The sequence below is a fragment of the Eumetopias jubatus genome, unplaced genomic scaffold (assembly GCF_037043125.1).
Source record: "Eumetopias jubatus isolate StellerSeaLion01/CBP00866 unplaced genomic scaffold, mEumJub1_p1.0 scaffold_14, whole genome shotgun sequence".
Classification (NCBI taxonomy): Eukaryota; Metazoa; Chordata; class Mammalia; order Carnivora; family Otariidae; genus Eumetopias; species Eumetopias jubatus.
In genome coordinates, this window is record NW_028274820.1 from 5,116,466 (window position 1) to 5,139,380 (window position 22,915).

A 22,915-nucleotide genomic window follows, 5' to 3' on the forward strand; every position below is an offset into this window, starting at 1 on the left:
TTTTATATGCATCGTCTGAAGATGATCAAGAGGCTATGACCAAGTTGAAACATTTCTGTATGACCTAAATCCACACACACGTCCCTCTTTGGCCTCTTTACTGGAAGGCCACACAGGATGCAAAAAGCAGTGTTGGCAAATGCGCCCATCTTCTAGGTTATTCTGCCTGATCCTCCCCCCACTGCCAATTAGATACATGAGGCTGTGGCCGAAAGACCCAGAACCTAGACTCTGGGCCTCCATGGGAGACCTCCATCTCCCAAGCACAGCCAACAGGGTCCGCCCTGGCTGCTGAGCGGGCCCCCACCTCCATGTTGCTCCTTTCTCACCAGATGCACCGTTTAAGGCCTGACCATTGTTCCAAATGCAGAACTAATAAGAAGCGTTTTCTGTTGGGCATTTCACATAAACATTGTTTTCCAAAGCAAATAACCTCACACTTAGGAGGTTTGATCAAAGAAACCAGTTACCTGGGGCCCACACCAACAGTTTCTGCCAGGCTGGTAAGTGTGGGCAGTGTTGGGACTTACAGAAGTACCAAAAGGACCCAGGTGCTGTCCCCGCGTCATCCACTATCTGTTCCGAAGTTCTGCAGGCACTGACCCTGCGAACACACACGCCAAGGATTTTCGTTTTAATGATTTTTCCTACCCAAAGGAAAGAAATACAGTTATGAGCACAAGGGACCGTGGTGTTATCTGCCCCATCTCGCCGAAGGACACTTCCTAGAAGTGGGTCTGCATCCGTGACACGTTTTGCCACTAACGGTCACCAGCTAGCAGGAGATTTCAGTGTCGTTCTCCCCTTGCCACAGAAAGAATTCTGCGAAGTTCTCACTTCTGTTACAGACGGGGGAGGAAAGAGGGCTGTCAACAAACAAATCACTTTGCTTTTTGTCTTTCATTGAATGTGAGACACCAAAATTGGGCTCACGAGCAGCCTCACCTGGACGTTTTCCTCCAAACGACACATCAATCGTTCTCTGTCCCTGCCCACAAGTGTGTCCTGACTCGCAGCCTCCGAGGCATCCGCCCCCTGCCTGGAGCATGCGTGTCCCAGACGGTCACGTGGCCAGCTCTTTCCAAGACTGCTGTGCTTGGCACAGAGCATCAGCCACCCTGAATCAGCCACCCCGTTCCATCACCAGTTCACTTTCCTCATTGTACTCACACGTAGAGAAATGGTTTGTATTTGTTGGTTCTGTTGTTTATTTTCCGGATCCTGACACCAGCACCGTGAGAGCAGTCTGCGATCTCCCCAAAGCACGGCACGGGCTCTCCAAATGTGTGGTGGGGCCATGAACGCACATACTAATGATGAACATTCACCGAAGCTGCCAATACCCCACACTCCAGGCGCTGTGGAGTATTGCTTGTGTCAGCATGGGTCAGCGGTAAGTTTTATTTTTCAATGAATCTGTCCATTTCATGTAAGTTTTCCAAATTGCTGGTATCAACCCCACACCATTTCCTTATAATCTCTTAATAGGTGTTTGTAAATGGTATGAGCAGGTCATCTTTCATTCTTCATACTGGTGATTTATGGTCCCTTTGCTTCTTACACCAGTCTAGAGAGGAGTTGAGCATTTGGTCCAAACAGCTCTGGATTCATTCAATTTCTCTCTTATCTTCTTATTTGTGGTTTCACTGATTTCTGCTCTTTATTTTCTCTCTTTTTTTCCTTTGGGTTTATTTTGCTCTACTTTCTCTAGCTGCACAATCAAAAGTCTTTGATTTTTAACTTTCCTTCTTGTCTGATATAAACCTTTAAGATTATAAGGCTCCCCATAGCATTGCTCTAGTTGCATCCCACAAATTTTAATATGCCGTATTTTCATTTTTATTCAGTGCAAAATACAACTGGCCTTTGAACGACATGGGTTTGAAGTGCGTGGGTCCGCGTATATGCAGATGTTTTCCAATAAATTATTGGAAAATTTTGTGGAGTTGTGAAACTATCTGGAAAACCTCACAGATGAACTACATGGCCTGGATATGTTGAAAAAATTAAGAAAAACTTAGGTATGTCATAAATGAATATAATCTATGTAGATATTTGCCTATTTTTATTTACTACAGTATGATATACACAAATCTATTATAAAAAAGTGAAAATTTGTCCAGACTGACACACACACTTAGAAACAGTATGGGGTGTTATTCACAGTTGAGAGAAATGTAAACAAACATAAAAATGCAGTATTAATCATAACTGCATAAAAGAAACCATAGTACATACTTGTACTACTATAATAATATTTTTTATTTTTTTTTAAAGATTTTATTTATTTATCTGACAGAGAGAGAGACAGCGAGAGAGGGAACACAAGCAGGGGGAGTGGGAAAGGGAGAAGCAGGCTTCCCGTGGAGCAGGGAGCCCGATGTGGGGCTCGATCCCAGGACCCTGGGACCATGACCTGAGCTGAAGGCAGACACTTAACCGACTGAGCCACCCAGGCGCCCCACTACTATAATAATTTTGTAGCCACGTCCTGTTGCTATCTTGGTGAGCCCAAGTGTTACCATTAAAATGCCATTGTGATGCTAATCATCCCTGCCTAAGTAGTTTGTCTCTCTGGTAAATTGAGTATTACAGTAAAAAGTAATCTCCTGTGGTCCTCACTATTAATAGGTAAGTTTCAGGAGAGTCAAAAGTTATACATGCATTTTCAGCTGCATCACGGTCAGTGTCCCTACCCCCGCCTCATTCAAGGGTCAGCTATATTGTCTAATTTCCTATGTTCCTTCTTCTTCGGCTTAGAGCATTTATTTTTTCCCCAGCTTTATTGGGATAGAAGTGACATATAACATTGGGTAAATTAAAGGTGTATGATGTGATGATTTGATGCATGTATATATTGTGGGTAGTTAACGTATCCTTCACTTCGTATGTCATTTTTTTTTTTTTTGGTGAGAACATTTAAATTCTACTATCTTAGCAACTTTCAAGTATGTAATATAGTATTTTTTTTAATTTTTATTTTTTTAGAGAGAGAGTGAGGGGGAGGGGCAGAGGAAGAGAGGGAATCTTAAGCAGACTCCACGCTCAGCACGGAGCCCGATCCCACAACCCTGAGATCATGACCTGAGCCAAAGTCGAGAGTTAGATGCCTAATTGATTGAGCCACCCAGGTGCCCCATAATATAGAATTTTCAACTACAGTCACCCTGCTCTACTTTCAAACCCAGAACTTATCCTTCTTATTACTGGAACTTTGTGCCCCTTGACCACCTTCACCCACCCTCCTGCCCCTCTCCCCCCGCCATCAACCACCAATCTACTATTTCTATGCAACTTTTGTTTGTTTGTTTTGAGATGCCACATAAAAGTAAAGTAATATAGTAATTGTTTCTCTCCGTGTGACATTTTACTTAGCATAATACCCTCCAGGTTCATCCATGTTGTTGCAAATGCCAGGATTTCCTTATTTTTTGTGGGGGAATAATAATCTATTGGGTAAATATGTGACACATTTTATCTATTCATCCATCCACAGACTTTAGTTGTTTCCATGTCTTAGCTATTCTAAATAATGCTATAATAAACATGGGGCTGGAGATATCTTTTCAAAAATCTGATTCCATTATTTTTTTTCAGATATATACCCCAAATTGGGATTGCTGGATCATATGGTATTCCATTTTTAACTTTTTGAGGAATCTCCATACTGTTTTCCAGACTGGCTGCACCAGTGAATGTTTTTGCATTTCCACCAACAGTGCATGAGGGTTCCTCTTTCTCCACATCCTTGTTATCTCAACTTTTTGATGAGATTCTTTTATCATCATCATCATCATCATTTTAAGCAGGCTCCACGTCCAAAGTGGGACTTGAACTCATGACCCTGAGATTCCGAGATTGAGAGTTGTACATTCTACTGACTGAGCCAGCCAGGTGCCCCTGGCTTTAATAGCTGTTCCTAACAACTATAAGGTGAGATCTCATTGTGGTTTTCATTTGTATTTCCCTGATGACTAATGATGTTGAACATCTTTTCATAAACCTGCTGCTCTTTGTATGTCTTCTTTGACAAAAATATCGAGTCCTTTGCCCAATTTTTAGTTGGATTGTTTTTTTTTTGCTCTTGAGTCATATGAGCGCCTTATATATTCTAGATGTTAACCCATCAGACATAGGATTTGCAACTGTTTTCTCTCATTCTATAGGTTGCCATTTCACTTTGTTGACTGAGCTGGCCTTGCTGTGCAAAAGCTTTTTAGTTTGATAAAATTCAACTTATCTGTCTCTGCTTTTGTCGCCTGTGCTTTTGACGTCATACCCCAAAATCTCTGCCCAATTTTGAGGAGCATTTTCCCTGTTTTCTTCTAGTAGTTTTATGGTTTCAGGTCCTACATTTAAGTCTTTAGTATCTTTTGAGTTGATGTTTGTATATAGGCTGAGATAAAGGTCCAATTTCTTTCTTCTGTATGTGAATATCTATTTTCCTATCACCTTTTACTGAAGAGACTTATCTTTTCCCCATTGTGTGTCCTTAGCACCCTTGTTGAAGATCACTTGACTGTAGATACATGGATTGATTTGGGGGCTCTCTATTCTGTTCCATTGGTTTACATGTCTGTTTTTATGCCAGTACTGTACTATTTTGATTACCACTGCTTTGTAATATATTTTCAAATCAAGAAGTGTGATGCCTCGTTTTTTTCTTTTTCTCCTCCTCCTCTCCCCCCCCTCCCTCTCCTTCTTCTCAGTATTGCTTTGGCTGCTCAGAGTCTTTTGTGGTTCCATATGAATTTTAAGATTGCCTTTTCTATTTCTGCAAAGAATAACATTGGGGTTTTGATAGGGATTGTACTATTTGTATCTGTAGATCACTGTATAGTATGGACATTTTAACAATATTAAATCTTCCAATCCATGAACATGGGTGTCCTCCCACTTATCTGTGTCTTCTTTAATTTCCTTCATCAGTGTTATAATTTTCAGTGTGCAAGTCTTTGGTTAAGTTTATTCCTAAGTATTTTATTCTTTTTGTTGCTATTGTGAATGGGACTGTTTCCTTAATTTCCATTTTGGATAGTTTATTGCATATAGAAATGTGGCTGATTTTGTAGGTTGATTTTATATTCTGCAGTTTTACTAAATTTATTAGTTGTACCAGTTTTTGTTGTTGTTGTTGAGTCTTTAGAGTTTTATACATATATGATCATGTCATCTGCAAAAAGATACTTTTACTTCTTCCTTTCTTATTTGGATTTTATTTCTTTTTCTTGTCTAATTGCTCTGGCTAGGACTTCTATGTTGAATAGAGGTGGTTCAAGTGGGCATCCTTGCCCTGTCCTGGATCTTACAGAGAAAGTTTTCAGATTTTCCTTGTTGACTCTCATGTTAGATATGCGCTTTTCATATATGGCCTTCAGTGTGTGAAATTCCTTCTATACCTATTTTGTTGAGTTTTAATCATGAATGAATGTTGACCTTTGTCAAATGCTTTTTCTACAACTACTAAGATGATCATGTGTGTTTTTTGCTTTCATTTTATTAATGTGGCATATGACACTGATTGATTTGCATATGCTGCGCCATTCTTGTACCCCAGGGACAAATTTCACATGGTTGTTGTATATAGGCTTTTGAATGTACTGTTGAATTTAATTTGCTAGTATTTTATTAAGGACTTTTGCACCTATGTTTATCAAAGATATTGGCCTATAGTTCTCTTGCAGTGTCTTTGGCTTTCATAACAGGGTGACACTAGCCTTACAGAAGTAATTTGGAAGTGTTCCCTCTTCTATTTTTTAAAAGGGTTTAAGAAGGATTGGTATTAATTCTTCTTTGAATGTTTGGTAGAATTCACCCATTGAACCATCTGGTCCTGGGCTTTTCTTTGCCAGGAGGTTTGTGATTACTAGTTTAATCTCCTTATTTATTATTGGGGTGGATACATTTTTAAAATCCAAAGTAAAGTAAGAAAAATAAATTGGAGGGACAACCAGAAAACAAATAATAAGCTGGTATGCCTAAATCTGATTATATCAACAATTACATTAAATGCTAGCAGACTAAACCTTACAGTTAAAGAACAATGTCTAGATTGTCAGTATAGATAAAATGCTGTTTACAAGAAAATTATTTTGAATAAAAAGACAGAAGTTGGTTAAAGTTGAATAGGTAGAAAAAGATACCATGTAAACAGTAAGCACAGGAGGCTGGACTGGCTGTATGAATAATAAATAAAATAGAGTTTAAGAAAGAATATTACCAGAGTTACAGATGCACATTTCATAATCATAAAGGAGTCAAAGCATCAGGAAGTTTTAATAATTATATATGCGTTTGTGCCTAATTATAGCTTCAAAATACATGAAGCAAAAATCGACAGAATTAGAGTGAGAAACAAATCTACAATCACATTAGAAAATAAGAGTTCAGTGGGGGAAAAATTTATCCACTGGCTTTTTAACTATACTCTTTGTATTATGAGTTATTAATGGCTGCTATGAGGATTATAATATGAATACAGAACTTTTACAGTCCATTTAGATTAAGTATTAATACTTTACATAAGATGTAAGTCATATAGATACATTTATCCTGTTCTTTTATATTTTATTTTATTTTAAGGAAGAAATACTAGATTTTCTTTTTTTTTTTTAAGATTTTATTTATTTGACAGAGAGAGACACAGTGAGAGAGGGAACACAAGCAGGGGGAGCAGGCCTCCCGCGGAGCAGGGAGCCCGATGCGGGGCTCGATCCCAGGACCCTGGGATCACGACCTGAGCTGAAGGCAGACGCTTAATGACTGAGCCACCCAGGCGCCCTGTGTCCTTCCGTATTGTCTGTTATAGTTGGCACTTGTAATATGATATAATTTCTGAAGACAATAACCAGTCTTTACATTTACTCAGACTTTTACCATTTTTCATATTCTTCATTCCCTTCCAAGATTCCAAGTTTCCATTTGGTATTATTTTCCTTCAATATGAAATTTTCCTTTAGTGTTTCCTTTGTGCAGGTCTGGCAGCAATACATTCTTTATCTTTTTTTTATCTTAAGTTGTCTTTCTTTTGCCTTCACTCTTGAAGGCTATTTTTGCTGGATACTGAATGCACTAACAGTAGTTCATGTCTCTCAGCACTGTGGAGACTATGTTCCACTATAACTTAGCTTCCATTGTTTCTGACGATAAATTCACCAGTTTTTAAAATATGTTATTTTTCTCTAGTTGTTTATAAGACATTTCTCCTGAAGTCTGTTTTCAAGCAATTTCTCTATAACATACATAAAGTATAGTTTGTTTGTGTTTTAAATTTGGTTTGGAGTCATTAAACTTTTAAATCTGTCAATGCACATCTTTTACAAAATTTGGGAAACCTTTGGCCCTTGTTTCTTTAAATGTATTTTTCTCTTTTCTTCTGGGACTTTATTGACAAACATCAGACATTTTGGTAGTGTTTCACACATCTTCGAGGCTCTATTTGCATTTCGATTTTTTTTCTCTCTCTCTTCTTAAAATTAGAGAATTTCAATTTATTTATCTTCAACCTCATTGCCTTTTTATTTTGTTACCTTCATTCTGCTGTTAAGCCCATCCAGTGACATTTTTATTTAAGACATTGTGTTTTTCTACTTTAGAATTTCCATTTGGTTCCTTTTTAGAGTTCTTATTATCTCCTGAGATATTTTGCATTTTATAAGCATATTTTTCATTTTACCATTAAGCATATTTATAAGCTGCAGCAAATATTTTGTCTGCTAAATCCAACGCCTGGGTCATCTCCAGGTTGGTTTTGTTGACTGTCACTTTTGTCACAGGAACAGACCATATTTTCCTGGTTCTTCTTATGTTGACTAGTTTTGGCTTGTATCCTGGCCATTGCAAATGTTATGCTTATGAGATGGTGCATTCTCTTATATCGTATGAGAAATATTAATTCTTTTTGTTTTAGGAGACAATAAGTTGGACTCACTGAAAATTCTGTCCCTTGGTTGGCAATTCAAATCTTGCTTCAGTTCTTTTACTCTTAGCTAGGCCACTTCATGCCTCCCTCTTGCATGCATGAGTCAAGGCTCAGCCAGAGATTTGGACCGGATTTACCCAGAAATTTTCTGGCTCTCGGGCTCTCCACTTTCTGGTATTCTTCCCTCACTTTCCAGAGGCTGGTGGCCATCCTGAATTCTGGTCCTGGTTTTTCAGACCAGGAAGACTGGTGATCATGGATTACTTTCTTGAGTCTATATATAATCTACTGAATATATATTAACTTTCTATTGCTGCACAGCACATCAACATAAACTTAGTAGTTTAAATATACACACATTTGTATCCCACAGTTCCTAATGGCCAGCAGTCCAAGCACGGCTAACCTGGGTCCTCTACTCTGGCCTGACAAGGCTGGAGTCAAGGTATTATCCAGGCTGTATTCCCATCTGGAGTATCCACTTGGAAGCTCACTGAGATTGTGGGAAGAGTTCCTGTCCTTGCAGCTGTCTGACCGAGAGACCTGGCTTCTTATTATGGACTGGGGGTTATCTTCAGGTGTCAGAGGCCACCTGCATTTCCCTATCACACGGTCCACTTCGAAGGAAGTTCATGTCATGAGTGTTGGCTTGTCTGAGGTCAGCAGAGGAATCTCTCCCTCTGGTCTGCTAACATGGAATCTTACAGAACAAAATGTAATCAAGAGAGTGACATCCCATTACCTTTACCATATAATGGAACCTAATCAAGTCAGTGACATCCCATATTCCATGGGTCAGAGACAAGCTGCAGGTCCCAGGGCACCCAAACAGAGGGGACGTACAAGGATGTGCATCACTGGGGGCCGCATTAGGGTATGCTGGCCACCAGGACCAGAAGTATATTTTACAGACTTACAGTTTGGGGCCTTAGGAGGTAAAATAACTTCTTCAGAGTTATAAAGGTTAGCGTTGATGTCATCTCAGGTTCAAATCCAGGCACAGCCTATATCCTCCAGGTATACTGAATATACGAGAACAAGCAAAGCCATGCTCTACACCGTAGGAACAGTCTGGATTCAGCCAAAGAGAAGCAGCAATGAAAGAAGCAGGACATCTACAGATCACTGGTTCCTAGTCTCCTGGGAGTCATGTGAGACACCTCATCAATGTCTGCAACTCAGAACTCTCTCCAACATGAAATTGGTTTCCAAAGTCCCAGAGTTGCCCAGAAGCTTTATATTTCCCCATATACGTTTAAAGTCACCAGAGAGTAGGTATATCACATCAGAAAGTCCCCCAAATAACACACTTTAATTCAGGAAAATCAAAATATTAAAACACACCTATCGAAAAGATAGGAACATTATCTGGCAAATAAAGATGATCTCAGTTTGGTTATAAATCAAGTTTCTCTGGTGATTTTATTATCTCTCTTAAGTTACCATAGTAATCAGGGTCTATATTCTAGAATCTGTTGTAATCCTAATGATGTGTAATGATAACATAGTTTCGAACAGTTCATACCAGGACCTAGCTGAATATTAACAGAGTTATTAATTTCCTAAATAAGAGTTGTAAAGCATCAACCTGAGAATGAAGTTCTTTTCGAGAAACCATAACTTAATAGCGGGCTTGTGTGGGCAAGTCCATTAACCTTGGGCCCTTGTTTATAAAGTAAACAAAGAAGAGAGCTAAGCTGTGTTCTGGATCTGCAGACGGTCCTTTCACCTCTAAAATTAGAAACTGTGCCTTAAGCCTCTCTATGTTAATACGGAAACTGGAAAGTAAGAAAAGATCATAAGGGGAAAAGTAAGATTTTGTATCTTGAATATAGGTCAACTGTCTTTTGAACTAATGCCTTTGTAGTCAACCCACGTGGACCCCACATAAACAGGCAAACTCTGATAGTTATTATTTAGATGTTTCCCAAATTATTCCCAGGGTAAGATGGTTCACTTAAAAAGAGTATTCATCTATGAAGGGTTTTACATATTTGAAAATCCTTGCTAATTTTGCAAGCACCATTACAAGTCCTATTAACGCATTAGCTTTCAACACCACCTTGGTTATGTAGACAGGCATCGGTATTATTCTTATTTTACATTTGAGGAAACAAAACCCAGGAAAGTTGATTGGCAAGTCCTTTTGAGTGACTTGTCCAAAGTTACACAGATGGCAAATGGATGAGAAAGACCATACAAATGACCGGATCTCATTTAAATACACAATGTCTATTTCCCTCAGCAAGGACATGCTACATGCTTTCAGATTTCTTGTTGGAGTCCTGTTTTTGTGACCTTAACATATGGGATGAAGTAAATAGTAAATAGGGTAGTATGGAAAAAAAAAAAAAGAGAAAACCCTAGAGCCCTTTATAACTCTAGCCTGAGTGGACCAGAGAGGGATGAGACGATGTTGTCAAAATGGTGTGAGGTGCAGGAGAAAGAAAGTATGTAGAACAGGAGGGTGAAGAATCTAAAGCGTAAGCTATTTCACTGATAAATAAATCTACCCGTGAAAAGTGTTTCAGGATCAGTGAACCTTCACTGAAAATACTTTACACAATGGGATGCCTGGGTGGCACAGTCGGTTAAGCATCTGCCTTAGGCTCAGGTCATGTTCCCGGAGTCCTGGGATTGAGTCCTGCATTGGGCTCCCTGCTCAGCAGGGAGTCGGCTTTTCCCCTGCCCTTCCCCGCTCGAGCTTGCTCTCTCGAACTCTCTCTCAAATAAATAAAATCTTTTTTAAAAAAAGATTTCATTTAAGATTTTACCTTTTAAAGGAAATGGTGAAATCACTTATCAATAATCATTTATTTTATTTTTATTTTATTTTTAAAATTTTATTTTACTATGTTATGTTAGTCATCATACAATACATCATTAGTTTTTGATGCAGTGTTCCATGATTCACTGTTTGCATATAACACCCAGTGCTCCATGCAGTACATGCCCTGTTTAATACCCATCACCAGGCTAACCCATCCCCCCAACCCCCTTCCTTCTAAAACCCTCAGTTTGATTCCCAGAGTCTATAGTCTCTCATGGTTCACCTCCCCCTCCGATTCCCCCCCCCTCTTTCAAATAATCAAGTCAATAAATGGGCAGAAGACATGAACAGACACTTCTCCAAAGAAGACATACAAATGGCCAATAGACACATGAAAAAATGTTCATCATCATTAGCCATCAGGGAAATTCAAATCAAAACCACACTGAGATACCACCTTGTCCCAGTTAGAATGGCAAAAATTGGCAAGGCAAGAAACAACAAATGTTGGAGAGGTTGTGGAGAAAGGGGAACCCTCTTACACTGCTGGTGGGAATGCAAGCTGGTGCAGCCACTTTGGAAAACAGTGTGGAGGGGCCTCAAAAAATTAAAAATAGAGCTACCCTATGACCCAGCAATTGCACTCCTGGGTATTTACCCCAAAGACATAGATGTAGTGAAAAGAAGGGCCAAATGCACCCCAATAATCATTTATTTTTAAGTGGTGAATTACTGTTATCTTTAGTTTTAATTGCAGCAAAACACATGCAATATAAAAAATTTTCATTTAAATTCAATTAATTAACATATAGTGTACTATTAGTTTCAGAGGAAAATAAGTTTTAAGTATGCGGTTCAGTAGCGTTAAGCATATTCCAAGTGTATAACCAACCTCCAGAATTCTTTTCCCCTTGCAAAATGGAAACTCTATACTCACAGAACAACAACTTCCCGTTCTCCCTCCCCCAGCCCCTGGCAGCCACCAGTATACTTTCTGATGCTATGATTCTGATGACTTTATGGATCTCATGTAAGTGGCATCATACTGTATTTGTCTTTTTGTGATGGGCTTCCATCACTTAGCACGTCAAGGGTCATCCATGTTATAGCAGGTGTCAGGACGTCCTTTCTTTTTAAGGCTGAATAATATTCCACTGTATGGAGGTACTACATTTGTTATCCATGTATCCATCTATGGGTGCTTGGATTTCTTCTGCCTCTTGGCTATCGTGAATAATGCTGCCAACAACTTGGGTGTGCAAATATCTTGAGACTCCATTTTTGATTCTTTTGGTTACATACCGCAAAGTAGAAGTATTGGATCATACGGTAATTCTATTTTTTTTTAAAGATTTTATTAATTTATTTGACAGAGAGCACAGCAGGCAGAGAGGCAGGCAGAGGGAGAGGGGGAAGCAGGCTCCCCGCCGAGCAGGGAGCCTGATGTGGGGCTCGATCCCAGGACCCCGGGATCGTGACCTGAGCCGAAGGCAGACGCTTAACCCACTGCGCCACCCAGGCGCCCCTCTATTTTTAATGTTTTTTCAAAAACTGCCATACTGTGTTTTAGAGTGGCTGCACCATTTTACATTCCCACTGAGAGTGCACAAGGGTTCCAATTTCCCCACGGCCTTGACCACAGTTCTCATTTTCTATTTTGTTTTTTGGTTTTGATAGCAACCATCCTAATGGGGTGTGAGGTGGAATCTCGTTTTGGTATTGATTTGTAATTCCCTCGTAATTAGTGATGCTGAGCACCTTTCCCCAGGCTTATTGGCTCCCTGTATATTTCCTTTTCTTTTTTTTTTTTAAATTTTATTTTATTATGTTATGTTAGTCACCATACAATACATCATTAGTTTTTGATGTAGTGTTCCATGATTCATTGTCTTCTTTATAGAAATGTCTATTCAAGTCCTTTGCTTATCTTAATTTCTTATTGTTGGTTTATATGCATTCTTGATATAGTCTGAATATTAACACTTTATCAGATACACGAATTGCAACTGTTTTCTCCCATTTTGTAGGTTTCCTGGTCACTCTGCTGATTGTGTCCTTTGAGGCAGAGAAGTACAGCCTCAGAGACTCAAACTCTGCGAAGGTGGCTGAGAAATAAATCAAATGTTTCTAAACATGAAGGGCGATCAACCGCAATGAAGCCAGATCAGAGAAGGCTGGGAACGGAAGTTCAAGACCAATGGGGCTGCCCTTGGCTCTACACTTGGCTCTCAGTTCCAAGGCCCAATGGTGCCTCCAAGAGAGGAATTAGGGTCTTTTACACAATAAATTTAAAATACTGATTTGAATTCTAAAACCCACTGTTCTGATTGTTGGGTATCAGGGTGATCGTTAAGAGTCCTAAAAATATTCGGATATAAAGAAGCAACAGACAAAGGCAAGAAAAATAATGAAATCACGATTTTACTAGGTTCTCTTTATAAGAAGAAACACACAGACTGTTAGCACGGTCGATGGCCAAAACCAGCGTGACAAGAGGGACAATGTATGGGGACAAGAACCACACACTTGAACAGTGAAGATTTAAGCTGTGTGAGGCTAGAACATGAAGCCCAGATTTCCTTTCCTTTGTGTCAACCACAACATCAACGTGTGGGGAAGCGACAAGCTCACGTTTCATTCTGATGTTATCACAGGGGCCTCCATAAATGTCACACTCAGGCGACAGCTAAAAATACATGAGAATCTAATCTTCTTCAAATAAGCTTGCTTCGGTAGCTGGAAGTGTCAGGGAGGAAAGGGCCCGTAACAAAGTGTGGATGTAAAACCACCAAAATAGCTCCCATTTCCTTTCTCTGCAAACTCTCCGTATCCTCCACCCTGTTTTCTCCACCCAAGGAAGTTCGTTTGTGGCACCGACTGTTTTCCTAGGCTCTGCAACGGGATGGGACACTCCAGGTTCACATGGGTGTTTGTTTTGATGAAGGAGTAAGACTTCCTCTGAACACAATGCAGATCCACATCTTTGCCTCCTCGCGGAAGAAGGAAACGTCCCAAATATGCAATCTCCTAGCATTTCCACTTCCTCCGATGTTAAAAAAAAAAAAAAAAAAAAGACCTTGTTCTGTACTGTCATACATTTTGTATTCGCTTTTCCATATTTTAGGAGCTAAACAAAACCTATATGTGGCTGTTTCTTTCCAAAGGAACTTGTGCAAATCCCTTATTTAATTTTGTGCTAGTTTTGGTGATTTGCTAACCCAGTAGATGTACTTTGTATCTGGAACGTGTGTTTTTGTTTTTGTTTTTTTAAAGACCTCATTTATTTGTGTGAGAGAGAGAGAGAGAGAGAGCGCATGAGAGGGGGGAGGGTCAGAGGGAAAAGCAGACTCCCCGCTGATTGGGGAGCCCGATGTGGGGCTCGATCCTGGGACTCCGGGACCATGACCTGAGCCCAAGGCAGCCGCTTAGCCAACTGAGCCACCCAGGCGCCCCTATCTGGAACATTTGAAGACTCAATGACAGAATTATTCCTTGAAGGGTTGCCTCAAAAGGAGACTGAGTTAGGCTAGGTCTGAAAGAAACTTACAGGGCTCCACTTGTTTTATCCTTCATTCCTGCCAAGACTCCTGAAGCCCCATAACACACTGGATGAGCAGATACACAGTTTTGCCAATTGGGTAGAGCCACAAAAATAATAAATATAAATGGGTTTCAGACCAGTCAGGCTTCTGTATCTTTGGCTGGGGCAAACCAGGTGACATCCACTCCACTGATTTGGTCATTCGCCCAGAGAACAGCAGGCTGCCATTCCTCAGGATGAGTCTGCCAGGTTTGCCTCATTTCCTTGACAAAGGGCACATATGGAGGTGAACTGATTCTGTCCTGATTCTGCCAGATGTTCCAACTATAGGGTCACCTCCATGAGAAGCGGGATGGGCTGTTGAGAAAGAGCTCCATGGATTTGGAGCAGGGAGAATCTTCTCTGTGGAAAAATCAGGGGATTTGCGGTGCAGAGTGGAGTGTGAACATGTTCTTGCTCCAAGAAGATTTTTAGAATTTTTTTTTTAAGATTTATTTATTTGAGAGAGAGAGAGAGCACACATGGGAAGGGGCAGAGGGAGAGAGAGAAACTTTAGTAGACTTCGTGCTAATCACGGAGCCCGACACAGGGCTCCATCTCACGACCCCGAGATCATGACCTGAGCTGAAACCGAGAGTTGGACGCTTAACTGACTGTGCCACCCAGGGGCCCCTAGGATTGTTTTTAATCTTTGGGCTTTCATTCTCCACTAGCAAACACCTGCCTTCTCGGTCAATGAGGAGTAAATGAGTGTACTCCTCTGTTTCAAACCTTCTATCCATTTGAGAATCTCTACATCAGAAGAGATGAGGGTAGCAGCGGTGGTTATGATGTGCCAGCACCTGATGCCACCCGAGCCCCACGGCATCTCCTGCAGAGCATACGGAGCCAGGATTCAAGCCCACATGTCTCCCACTCAAACACAATGCCACCCAATGGCCACACGTTTCCCCCGATCCCAATCAGTGCCCATGCGGGAGCACTTGCTGCCAGAAACATGTCTCTGGCAGGCCCGACTTCTGCCACTTACTCACATGGCCCTGTGACCTCTCTTCACCCTGGTAGACCTTGTGTCCTCACTGGTACAAGGAAAAGACAGGACCAGATTAAGTTAAATGAGATGATGACATACGTGAGGTCTTAGCGGAGTGGCTGAAACGCAGGGACTGAGCCATCGTTGGGTCCTTGTAATTGTCTTCATGCTGACCTTGGGACCAGCTGGCTGAGGACCAGATGACGTGCCTTCTCTGCGCAGCTGCCCTGCCAGTCTTTTTGAGTGTACTTCTGCACGTGGTTGGGGTGGCACAATGGCCTTCCACCCCCCGCTGAGTTAACGGTTAAAACACTCCGGGCCAGGGTGGATGGTCTTTCTAGGCTAGGACTGTATCTATGATCTGCATGCCACCTGCTGGGAAAGAATCTGGAAGTGACACCTTCACCCAGCCTAGTCTCTGGCCCCTGGCATGGGAATTAGGGGGGGATCATAAAAAGCAAGGTTGAGAGTGAGAATTTCCAATGGATTGGATCCCTATGCCATAATCTACCCAGACAAGGGCCATTCTCCAGTATTTGGGGACATAAGACGTCTGCTCCAATTAAATACCGAGAGCCTATAAAGCACCGAATCTTATTTGCTCTCGAATTCCTTATGGCTAAGAAAACTGCTCATAAACAGAAACCCAGCTTCCTTTTGTTATGGACTAAATTCTGCACATACCCCCCCCCAAAAAAAAATTTGTACCTTGAAGTTCTAATCCCCATACCTCAGAATGTGACTATATTTGGAGAGAGGGTCTTTAAAGAGGTGATTAAATCAGAATGAGGCCATGAGGGCGATTCCCATATTCCTTATACAAGAGGAAGAGAGACCTGTGCGTGCAGGGCAGGCCCCGTGAGCACACAGTGTAGAGACAACCATTTCCAAGCCTTGAGAGGCCTCAGGAGCACCCCAATCTTGGACTAATAGCCTCAGAACTCTGAGAAATAAATTCCTGTTGCTCCAGCCCCCGCGTCTGTGGTGTCTCGTCACGGCAGCCCGGCAAATGAGTTCCCCTTAACTTAGCTGGCAGGCGGTCACTGTGCCTGGTCACAGTTCAAACTGTTACAGGTTCCATGAAGGCTTTCCTCAGACACTGCCTCGAGTAAGCCACTTACCCTCTGCGTGCCCATCACCTACAAAAAGCAGCCAACAGTCCCTATAAAAGCAGCTAAGAAAACTCAGATAACGTCGCATTGCCTTGCTAGGAGATCATGTGAGCCAACATGATACCTAACTGCCACATGGCGCTCCCCCATATTCATAACGCCCGCACCCCAACTCCGCCTCAAAGAAGATTCTTTCCTATATTCCATGAAAACAAGCGTTTCCAGAATAGTGGGCCCACGCACTGGTCCCTGTCCTGTTCTCTGGATGCAGCCCTCGCTCAGGACAGGAACTCGTGAGCCTTCACATTTCTCCGCTTAAGTATTCTAGTTTCTGCTATTTCTAGACTCTTCACTTTCTAGAATGTTCTCTTCTTGGCATATTTTCGTTTTTCCACCTCTCCCTAGCATCACACTACTGTGAACTCTTCCCAGACTCAACTGACTGCCAGCTCCTCAAAATACCTGTGCCTTTTCCTCAGCTGCAACCATTCTTGCATTGGAAATCTAGGGTTGCCAGGGTCAGCCTTGGATTAGTGCGCCTTGAGAAGCTCTGATGGGACCTGGGGATGGGGTTACGCTTGTCCAGGGTCTACAGCACGGGGTACGGGGGAGCAACGGAGCTAGGGGCCATTACAGACCCTGATGCTCCCTCACCTCCAAATGTCATCTCACTGAAGATCACTCTGGATCCTGGCAGGCCTCCTGTCTAGCTGCCCCCAGGTACCTGAGCCTCCAGCCCGATAAGCACACCATGGAAGTCATCGATCACAGGGCCCATTCTCCCCGTGTGTGTCACTGGAGACCTTCCAGGTAGACAAGAGTTCATTTATCATGGCTGAAGAGAAGCCATGCAGCCTCGCAGGACTCTCCTTGGCCCTTCTGTCATCCGGCCCACACTCGTTTGTTTATGAAATGCTCACCGATGGATGACTGCATGCCAGGTACTGTGCTTGGGCCTGGGACGTATTGCGAACAGGTCATTGTCCCCAGTCGGGATTCAGCCAAGTGGATGGCAAGTCTACACTGTGTACTCAAGGCTGTGGGGACAGGGGGCGGGTGCTGAGGCTCTGCAGAGCGGCACCTTAGTGACCTCTGCTAAGGGGCTCTCTATGGAGAGCTAAGGGCGAGAGGTCACTACAGAGCAACTGAACTGGAAAATCCCAAATGTCCTACAAGTCACAAAGTCTGGGGATAGCTCATCATGCCCAGGGAGAGGGACAGAGCCACGGAGAGGGGAATGCACAACCCCCAGCCAATCAGACAGCCGCCTATCACCCAAACGCAAAGGATGATGCGCCTGAGAGAAGAAGTCTGCTTTTTATCCTGAGAGAAACCACAACAGCAGGGAACACATCGCGGAGGTTTTGCACTCTGCCGAGGGGAAGATGCAGCCTGGAAAATGCTTTTCCTTTCCACAGGCAGTCACCTGTTGCACCTGCTTTGGACAAAAAGCGGGGGAGGGGGCATTCTGGGGGGAGGGGTGCTCGGCGTATCTTTTGTTGAAGACATCTGAGTTTTATAAAGAAAGAGACATTCACAACAGGTTCAGGAACAAACACACAGAAGAAGCCAAAGGCCTCACCTTCCTGCCTGCCCAAGGACAGGGCCGGGCTGGTGGGAGGACAGGGGAGGGGCTTTCCTGCAGGGGGACCGGGAGGGCGGAAGGGGCCATCTGCATCCACTCCACCACCCCCTCCCCCCGCCGGGGGAGAGATGCTCTGCTGAGCTACCAACCTGCAAGCCCACCACACAAAGGGCTAAGCCCTACGCTGCTCCTGACCTTCAGCGGAGAGCCGGGCACCACCACACGGGAAGGAAACGGAAACACGGCGCTCCCACGGTATTCCAGAACACTAAAGTGCATCGTTCGGTCAACAGCGGGGAGGTGGAAAGCCCCCTGTCCCCCCTGAGAGGAAGCCTGGCAGCTCCCCTGGGTTTGTAAGGACGTCTGTTCAAAGCCTGGGATGAGTCCCTGAGACGCAGGACTCCCAAACTCGATGTTGGCACCTTGTCCTTGCCAAGGTCCGTGTCTCTGACAAAGTCACAGAGGGAACGTGGCCGCTTGAGGCACAGTGACTTCTGCATTGGAGGCTGGGAGCCCTGCGTCTGCAGGTTGGGGCACAGGCCCCGAGCCCCCCACCCCGCCGTTGAGAAGGGTCACCATGTACAGTGGAGGATGCAGAGTGGGTCTGAGCCCTTGACTGTGCCGTCTCTGACCTGCAGCGGGCCCGGCCTGACTCAGTTTCCTCAACTCAGCTGAAGAAGGGCCGTCACGATGAACAAACTCGCCAGGGGCGCTGTGAGGGCGAAGCCAACGATTCACGTGGCCTCATATTTTACAAATGGCAGAGGAGTGCCACACACACACAGATGCAGATACATATGTATGTGTGCATGTGTTATTTTGAAGAAACATGGTTAAGAGGCATTCAAAGAGCAAACCGACAGAAGGGAGTTTAACAGGACACACAGGGAGCGGGCAGAAGGGCCTGGGGCGCAGAAAATCACTGACACTCAGAGAGAAGGTCTGCGGGTGGAAGGAGGGAGAGCGAACAGAGAGCTTCCCTCTCTGCACCTGCTTTTCCACGTGTCCTCCTATTTCATCTCTGGATCGTGGGAGGCTCCTGTATGCATTTAAGAGTTGAGAAACGTACAACGTGGCAGGGTCCAGGCTTCGGCCACACCCGCAGCTCCTTTCCCTCCCCTGGGCTGCAGGTGCCCCATTCTGCTCCTCGTCGTGGAACACAGGAAGCAATGTGTGTGTGTGTGTGTGTGTGTGTGTGTGTGCGCGCGCGCGCGCGCACGTGGGGGGGGTGTGGGGGGGTGTGGGGGTGTGGGTGTCCCGTCTTTGGAGGCTGACCACTCCCCGGGAGCCCCTGTCCCCCAGCGGCTCCAACCTGCACAGCATGCACAGGCTTCTCCACGCCCTCCTGTCTCCACACACAGTTCCCACACCTCCGCCCGTCTACACCTGACGGGCATTTCTAGCCCTGGCATCTGGCAGAAGCCTGCGCTTGTCGGGTTCATAGACAGTCTCTTCCTATAGTGACAAGCAAATAGCATGGATTCTGGTCGGATTTGTTGCCATTTCTAAGTAGGCTCTGTGAGCAGGGCAATTCATTACCCTTTGCGTTATATTTTGAAATCAGTGGTTTTCACTTAGAGAGGACCCGTCTTTGCATGCCTGATAAATGAGTCAGGTATGCATGAAGTGAATTAATACACACGTTTACCGACGTGGTGGCACAGTGTTAGACCCCGAGACGCGTCAGTGAGTCCAGAGACGAGGTCCCTTGCCTCTGGGCTTATGTGTTAGAAGCTGGAAGAGAAACGGGACAGAACGGGAGACTGCACGGACTGTGACCAGAGGGTGGATGGTCACCGAGGCCTTGCTGGGGAAGTGACCTCCAAGCAGGGTGTGGGTGAGGGAAGAAGGTGACAGGCCCCGTAGACAAGACAAGGTAAAGGCCTCTTTGGGCAGGGGGGTGAGGGCATGGGCAGAGGTGCTGGGCCCAGAGCGTGGAGGCCTGTAGGCCGAGGTGAGGGGGCGGGTTATTCTCCGGTGTATGCAAAGGGGAGACAGGCCCCCACTTTAGTTGTGGCAAGTGTAGCTCTAGCAGTGGTGCAGAAAGAGTGTGCAGATGGAGGGGCAGAGGCAGAAGCAGGGACTGCGGATGAGGCCACTGCAATGGGGGTCATCCCTGGGCAGGAGTGCCTGGACCAGGGGGCTAAGGTGGGCGTGGCGGGAGGTGGCTGGCTTCGGGACCAGTCCTCGCTGACAGGTGGAGGTGCATGAGAGAGAGAGGTGAGTCTGCAGACCTCCCCTCCTCATGTCACACAGGGGGGCAGTCCCGGTGGGGCGTCTTCCCCTCCCAGGCCCCTGGCACGCAGGCATATTGAAGGGACCACTCTTCTCTCCTGAACTGACCTTCAATCCTGCCTGGTCGGCACAGCGCTCCGGGAAGCCAAACGGATGAGCCAGGCTCATGTGAGCCCCGCCCACACCCTGGATGTCATCGAAGGTCTTTGATTACTATGAAGAATAACTTTTTTAAAAGATTTATTTATTTGTTTATTTGAGAGAGAAAGAGAGAGAGCATGAGCATGAGCAGGGGGAGGGGCAGAGGGAGAAGCAGGCTCCCCGCCGAGCAGGGAGCCCGATGCGGGGCTCGATCCCAGGACCCTGGGGATGATGACCTGAGCCGAAGGCAGATGTTTAACCTACCGAGCCACCCAGGCGCCCCTGAAGAATAATTGAAGAATAATCTTTTTAAAAGTCTCCAAGCATCGTCCACTTTGCCAGAAACAAATTAACAACCACCGTGAGGCAGGACACGGAGAACTTAAAGGAGACTTCACCCCAGGAGAAGGACCGTGGCCGTGGCTCTGCGGGAATAGGGATCCCATTCACCCCGACACCCTCGTGGATGAGCAATTCCATAAGCAACAACCATCAGTCCTAACAGCAGGGAGGAGAAGGCATTTGGAGCCCACCCTGGCCTGTGGCCCTGCTCCAGCGCAGGCTCCTTCGCTGGAGCCTTCTCTCTGCTGTGGATTGGGATGAAGAGGGAGGTCAGGAACATGGCAGAACAAGGCGATACGCAAACTTCAGTTCTGGACGAAACTTTTCATTGGGGGTGCACTCAGCAAAGTTTTACGATTTCTCGTACTGTTCTAATCACCTGATTCTCATGGTGTTTCCAGAAATGGAACCTCAAGTGGGAATACTTTCCCCTAATTTCTAACACGTGCAGATTACCCTAATTATTTACACAGTACAAAATGCTGTGTGTTTATGTGTACTTCGCACTGAGATATTCGAGGAATGAATACCAATTCTTGCTCTTAAGCATGGGGCTTGCAAATAGCAGCTGTTCAACATATATTTAATCAAATACATAAACAATGTTTCATGGAGAAATCTATTTTCGGTTAGACCAGTAACTGATCATAACACCAACCCCCCCATCTCTCATTTTAATGGCCAATACCACCAGTTATTTTAGTCCTAATGCAACAAACTTGAGATCATGTACAAGTGCGCTTGTCATGTTGGAATTTTATGGTGTTGAATGCTCTCTGCAATGAATGCAATAATTCAAATACTATAGGACAAAAGAAAGCCTGGATGGCTAAAACACTTTCTGAATGACTTTTACTCACAATAAAAAAAGGATTTATAGTTGTTATAGGCACAACAGCAGGCATAGAAGAACCGTGTGCCGACTGAAAAAATAGTGAAGAGCTGTTTATTCTGGATTTGTGGAAAATGATAACTCAAGTTAGACAACACAGCATTTTCTAGTAAAGTCCCACAAGTTATTTTTAATCAATTGACAGAAAAGCAAAAGAAGCTGCTCCGTAGCCAGCAAAGTGTTGTACAGAGGCAGAAGTCAGCAAGTGTGATTTATGCGGGATTACTTTGATCTTGAATAGGTAAACTGAGTCACCTAACGGATTACTGGACAGGATTCTGTTCTCAGAGAGAGGCTCCAAAGGCATAAAAGGGATGAGCAGTTGTCCCCCGACAATCTCTGAGAGTGTGGACTAGTGAACGGGATGTTCAGTCTGTGACTGATGGGGCAAAAATGCCACCAAGGGGGGTGTGTGGCATCATTTAACAGGATGAACCTGCCCCAGGGGTGTGGCAACTTTTTGCACCGCCTTTGATGTTTGTAGCAATGGAGAGTTTGAGTTTTAGATTTAGTCTGCAACTTGGTTCATGCAGGAGGCTGGCCAGGGCACAGAGCCTTCACCCCCACCACCCAGCCCTCCCTGCCTCAGGCTCCCGCATCCCCTGACGCCTGGCTCTCACGCCACCTGGTTATGCGGTTTGTGCACCTCGGGAAAGCAGGGGTGCGAGTGGAGGCACTCACCAAGGACTACCAGGAGTGACAGAGCTGGGATCTGGACCCAGGTAGCCGCTCCAGGGCCCCTGCTCTGACCTCTACATCATGCACCTGGGAAGGCTGCTTTTAGTGTTCCCATTCTGCAGAGAAGGAAAACTGAGAACCAGAGAGTGAGTGGAGCTATTTATTCATCCTAACATCCAACGTCAGGCCCCAGCTAGCACTATGGCGACCTGTGCCCAAAATATTATTACACAGCGCAGATTCATTCCTTTCCAGGTAACTGTCCTGCTGAAGACTCTCTCCGGATCTGTTAAGAATATTTACACCGAGTGGCTCTCTCTCACATTTGTTAGTTCCAAGTCTGCGTGGGCGGATCAGGGCAGTGGCATTCTGTGGCATGGCGCTTCTCAAAGTGGGGTTTGCCTGGGAACTTGCTGGAACGCCAATTCTCAGGCCCTGCCCCAGATCTCCTGAAGCAGAAACTCTCAGGGTGGAGCCAAGTGAAATGTGTTTTAACAAGCCCTTTGGGGGTGATTCTGATGCTCACTTAAGTCTGAAAAATACTGACTTAGCATATGGTGCCCTCACATATATATCATTCTTGTCTGAATGTTCCACTTGATTAAAACTACGTACAAGGTACTGGGAAAGGGGAACACCTTGTTCTGGAAGGATAGATGGAAAGA

The 22,915-nt window shown here is 44.4% G+C and overlaps 1 protein-coding gene across 1 annotated transcript in view; it reads right to left on the reverse strand.

The window, feature by feature from the left end:
- Positions 1–22,915, reverse strand: part of COBL (cordon-bleu WH2 repeat protein) — a 180,434-nt gene that overhangs the window by 78,641 nt on the left and 78,878 nt on the right. The gene's annotated exons all lie outside the window — the stretch shown is intronic.